This window comes from Python bivittatus, unplaced genomic scaffold (genome assembly GCF_059951505.1).
Source record: "Python bivittatus isolate LINGU-HERP-01145 unplaced genomic scaffold, Pbiv_v1 ctg000800_np1212, whole genome shotgun sequence".
Taxonomy (NCBI): domain Eukaryota; kingdom Metazoa; phylum Chordata; class Lepidosauria; order Squamata; family Pythonidae; genus Python; species Python bivittatus.
The window spans coordinates 505,450-511,536 of NW_028277105.1; the positions used below are offsets into that span (position 1 = coordinate 505,450).

A 6,087-nucleotide genomic window follows, 5' to 3' on the forward strand; every position below is an offset into this window, starting at 1 on the left:
GCATTTAGCTTTCCTTATTCCCTGATAAGGGAAATAGGCCAGGGAAAGCAAAAGAGACTGTGTCTGTAGGGAGGCCCTGCTGTTGATCCATTTCCAATGATAAGATGCTGAATCTCTCCCTTTTCTTCCCCAGATACTCTGAAAGTTGGACTTCAGCTGCAGAAAGGTAAATATGAGTTTTAAGAATCTCTGTCACTTGCTATTTTGAACAGTGATGCCCATAACTTTAATAGAAAAATCATATAGGAACAGACACCTTAAAACTATGAAGATCCAGTAAGAATACAAGAATCCTTCCAAGAGGAAAGAATCCCAAGGTGGTGGCCCCTATTTTTTCATCTTTGGCAGCCTTTGACCCCATTCTGGCTCCTCCACATTGGTGGGTGTGATCTAGAAGAGGCTGCCATTGGCTGCCCTGAGCACCTTCTTGACTTCCCTCCAATATTATGGCTGAGTTGTGCTGCTTCCAGGCACCACAGAGCAGGATACGGTGTCCTGCCTGTGATGTTGTCAGTCTCTGTCATAAAATATGGAGAAAGGATAACCCCTGGTCAGTCTTTCCTCACAGAGTTCAGGGGATCCTCATTCTCCAGATCCAGAAACAGCCCTCTCAGCATGATTGTGTTGAGAAGATGGAGGGCTGAGTCTCCCGTACCCAACTTCTCTAGTCAAGCACAGAAAGGCCTTTATGGGTGGTTTTCGTCCTTCACATTTTTATTTCAAACTGAGTCCTTACTCCAAACCATTTTGTTTCATTCTGTGGCTGTTGTAGGACACTCATGCTTCATTGGGCTGTTCTTCACGTCAGGAAGGATATTTCTATTGCTATGATGTTGCTAGTCTTGCAGGCTTATTAATCTAGTGGGGCAGAAATGCTCTTCCATCTCCAATAGGCTCCTCCCTCTGCTCCAAATTTCAGTTTGTTTTTCCACTGCTGCCTCCATAGGAATTCAGACCCAAAAATACCTCCCCTTCACCTGAGCCTCAGGAAGCAGAATTGTAGCAAATACCTCTATCCTCTGAAAGGCTAAACCCTTCCCAACCTATTCTGAAAGGGGTGGTAGGCGCTACACGCGCACAGCTATTCTGAAAACAATTTCTGAATTTCATAACTTTGTATAAATCAGAGTTACATCTTCAGACCTGTGTCAGGACTACATGCTTCCTTCCTGTGGTTTGGTTTTTGTATCAAAGCAAACCTTTGCATTAAAGAAGGGAAGTGTCTCCTTGGCCAAGGAAACTCTGCAGTTGCAGCTGATCAAGTGAACTCTGAACTCCTTTCAGAGAGGAGGACGTAGGTTTGATCCATTGGGAGTCAAGGCTCAAAGCAGACCTGCAGCTGAAGCTCTTTTTCTTCTCCTTCCTCCTCTTCCCTCTTACAGCAAATATAACTCTGGATCCACACACAGCCCACCCCTGCTTCACCCTCTCAGAGGATTGTAAAAGTGTTCAAGAAGTTGTTCAAGAACAATACCTTTTCCCAGATCCTGAGAGATTTGAAAACTGGCAATACATCTTTGGCTGTCAGGGGTTTTCAACAGGGAGACATTTCTGGGAAGTCACTGTAGGAGATAAGGAGGAATGGGCTGTAGGAGTTGCCAAAAAGTCAGTGAAGAGGAAGGATTACATCGATCCTTGTCCTGAGGAAGGGATCTGGGAGTTTGGGAAATGGGCATGGATTTACAGGGCCACCCTTTCCCAAGAAAGCCCCGAACTGCTCCTGACTAAGAATCCCAAGAGGATCCGAGTCTCTCTCAACTGTGAAGGGGGACAGGTGACCTTTTTTGACGCCCAGACCGCAGCCCTGCTCTACACGTTCTCAGAAGCTGCTTTGGCTGGAGAGACCCTTCTGCCCTCTTCTTTTCTGAACAACAATGACTGCCTGACACTCGCTCCCTAAAGTGGGGCACACAGTACTGTGCAAAAGGTTTAGGCAGGTGTGAAAAAATGCTGTAAAGTAAGAATGCTTTCAAAAATATATAATGTAATTGTTTATGTTTATCAATTTACAAAATGCAAAGTGAGCAAACCGAAGAGAAATCTAACTCAAATCAATATTTGGTGTGACTACCCTTTGGCTTCAAACCAGCATCAATTCTTACACTTGCACACTTTGTACGCTTGCACAAAGTCAGGGATCTTGTAGGATTAGAGTCAGGCGTATGATTAACCAATTATACCAAGCAGGTGCTAATTATCATCAATTTCATGTGTAGGTTGAAACACAGTCATTAACTGTGTGGAATCAAAACGCAGGACACAAAGGCAAAATAATCAAGGCTTCACTGCAGTGTTTATTAGGCGGTACTTACTGGAGGGGGACCCCACCAAAGGTTAGGGGGAGACCCTCCCCTGTAGGTAAGATGGATGCCCTGGCGTTTATACAGTTCTACAAGAAAGGGGAAGGGAAAAGAAGACATACGTGTACATATTCATATGATGATGCAGGCATGCCTAATGAGCAATACTTCTCAAATTACTTTCTGTCCCTGTTCTTGGCCTCGATCTACAAGGACGGAACAATTGCTATCTATGAGGAAAGCAATAATGTCACAGGGGAAGAAACAAATTGTTCAAGGTGCCAACTGCCAGGAAGAAGGCATCCTCCCTTAGGTTGCTATGGGGATGTTTGTGATAAGGGGTTTACAGTCAGCCTAGTTCATACCAGCTTCAAGGGTGCTGCATATTCCTTTACGTTTCAATTTTATTAAAAATCCCATTCATCTGAGGCCTCTAAAAACTTGCTTCTTTTACCCAAAGATATATTTTCCTCAGAACTGAAACAGAAACAGCTGTGTAGGAGGCTTAAAACTGGGTGTGGAACAGCCAGACTCTGCTCCTAAGGTGAGGTTGTGGAAGACAGTTTCATGTCACAGGTCAGACACCATGGCAAGACTGAGCACAGCAACAAGACACAAAGTAGTTATACCGCATCAGCAAGGTCTCTCCCAGGCAAAAATTTCAAAGCAGACTGGCGTTTCAAGATGTGCTGTTTGAACTCTTTTGAAGAAGCACAAAGAAACAGGCAACATTCAGGACCGCAGACGCAGTGGCTGGCCAAGGAAACTTAATGCAGCAGATGGAAGACACATCATGCTTACTTCCCTTCGACATCGGAAGATGTCCAGCAGTGCCATCAGCACAGAACTGGTGGAAACCAGTGGGAGCCAGGTACACTCATCTACTGTCCAGAGAAGTCTGGCCAGAAGTGGTCTTCATGGAAGAATTGCGCCCAAAAAGCCATACCTCCAACATGGAAACAAGGCTAAGCGACTCAACTATGCACGAAAACATAGGAACTGGGGTGCAGAAAAATGGCAGCAGGTGCTCTGGACTGATACGTCAAAATTTGAAATATTTGGCTGTAGCAGGAGGCAGTTTGTTCGCCAAAGGGCTGGAGAGTGGTACAATAAGGAGTGTCTGCAGGCAACAGTGAAGCATGGTGGAGGTTCCTGGCAGGTTTGGGGCTGCATTTCTGCAAATGGAGTTGGAGATTTGGTCAGGATCAATGATGTCCTCAATGCTGAGAAATACAGCAGGTACTTATCCATCATGCTATACCATCAGGGAGGCGTGTGATTGGCACCAAATTTATTCTGCAGCAGGACAACCACCCCAAACATACAGCCATTGTCTTTAAGAACTATCTTCAGCGTAAAGAAGAACAAGGAGTCCTGGAAGTGATGGCTTTTCCCTCACAGAGGCCTGATCTCCACATCATCAAGTCTGTCTGGGATTACATGAAGAGACAAGGATTTGAGGCAGCCTACATCCACAGGAGATCTGTGGTTAGTTCTCCAAGATGTTTGGAACAACCAACCTGTCGAGTTCCTTCAAAAACTGTGTACAAGTGTACCTAGAAGAATTGATGCTGTTTTGAAGGCAAAGGGTGGTCATACATGGACAAAACTTTGGAAAAATCCCTATTTATGATCTCTGAAAGGGTGTAGAGCAAATTTGCACAGAAATAAATACTGCCCCACATGGAAACTTGGCTGGGAGGGAGGATCTATCGTCCTACACAGAACCTGTGTTAATACTCTGCCTCATGAGGACCAAATGGATTACCTGCATCATCTTATACATGTTTTGAAGACGAACTGATATAACCTTTGCAAAAAAAAATAAATGATGACTTTGGAAAAGGGATTGATGCCAGAAAGTTGGAAAGGAGTGAATACTGCTTTAATTCATAAAGAAGGGCTGGATCCTTCTGTAGCAAAAAAAATTATCAACCAATTTCTTTACTAAACAATGACTATAAAACATTTACTATGGTTTTAGCTGAAAGAATAAAAGGTGTTTTGCAAGAGTTTATACATGGAGATCAATGTGGATTTCTACCTAAAAGAGAGTTGAGGGACAATACTGTATATGACACAAAGAGCAGAAATTCTAGTCAACCAAGCTCAGAGGACACCCAGCAGAAATGCCTTCTCTATGAACTTCTCCATATAATGGCCATGCCTTCTCCTTCATTGGCTTCTTTTTAGTTTTATACTGCTAAACTACTTATCAAAAAGAAAATATAAATGCATATAGTATTAGTAAATGTTAAGGAGTAAGGATTGAAATTAGTAATCAGAACCATGCATGGAATGGAGCAAGTGGACAAGGAGAATTTTTTCTCTTTCTCTTGAAACACCAAGAACAGAATCATTCAGTCAAGCTGAATTTGCTACTTCGAACTAATACCTTGAGCCAAACGAGACAAGCCACCTTGGTGGTGCTATAGGTTGATATTGCTATAGGTTGGATTTGGTATTGTTGCTCTGTGATAGAAGTGTTTAAATCACTGAAGATTCCACATGATTTTTAGAGATATAAATTGAATTATTTCTATCCCCCGTGCCCACCCCCACTCCGTAGCACCTGGCCACGGCACCCGCCCATAGGCCTCACCTCCTGGTCTGCTTGCCTTGGGCTCCTGCATGTTCCCACACTGTAGTCATGTGAGGTCCTCACTTAATGACCCACACAGTCCTGGGGTTACAATGGCAACCAGGACTGCTGGGATTGCTGTCGCTAAGCGATGCGCTCAGATGACATCGCGCTTTACAACCACATTGCTTAGTGATGGAAATTCCAGACCCAATTGCCATCATAACTCGAGGACTACCTGTAAAAGTCATAAATAAAATACATGCCTTTATGTTCAGAAGTGTCCTAGTATTGCATCTCTTTTCCTCAAACGCATCAGTTCAAATAGTGTTCTGTTCTCATTATCTGTGTAGCTCTTCTTCCAAGGAATTAAACATTGGCAGTGGGGCAGGAATCATCTGGACCCTTCATCTCTCCCTGCAGGCTCTTGCAGAGAAGCCCTTGTCAGGCATCCAGGAGTATCTGAGAGAGGTTCTCTTGTCACAAATGGTTGAGATTGTGCTGTAAGAGCATGACAAGCTTCTTGTGGATTCTGGATTAAGCCAGAGCGTTAGCTTCTTGTAAGGTTTGTAGACCTGAATCTCAGAAAATCCAAAACCAGGAATTCAGGCCGAGGCTCTTAAAAAGAAAACAGTTCTTTAATTGGACCAGTGAACAGCTGGGTGGACAGCAATCCCAAAACACAGGCAGCAAGTGCTGGGAGGCTCCACACCAACAAGATTTCAAATGCAGTTTTTATAGCATTGCAAGGACAATAGATTGCAACTAATAAGGCAGTTTGAACTAGTGTCCCCCCTTTATCCTCAAGACCTTTTCCCTGCACTCTCCCCTCTCAAGGTCTTCTGTGTACATGTCCTTCAGGCAGTTTCTTCCTAGTACAAGCAAAATACAGAGGCAAGATAGCAAGAGCCAGGCTAAGAAAATTCCCCCCTGCTTGATGATTACCCATGATCATGAATGCATTGATACGATTCTATTGACTCCAGCACCAAAAAGTCTTAAAGACTTACTATTGCATCTGCTTTTGGGGATCATAGTCAACTCCAGATGAGTCTTTCCAGCATTGAACTAAAGAATTTGTGAGGGAAGTTTGCTTGAGCTGCCTGCAAAGCAGATTTACTGGAGGTGATGGGAAACTTCTGAAGTGAAGCCAAAAAAAAGGCACATTATTGCTCTCCTTATCAATAACGGCCTGCCACTTTGCTG

General features: G+C 43.8%; 1 protein-coding gene across 1 annotated transcript in view; it reads right to left on the reverse strand.

Moving 5' to 3' along the window:
* LOC107326744 (zinc finger protein RFP-like) overlaps window positions 1-6,087 on the reverse strand; it is a 163,869-nt gene that overhangs the window by 28,948 nt on the left and 128,834 nt on the right. The window lies entirely within an intron of this gene.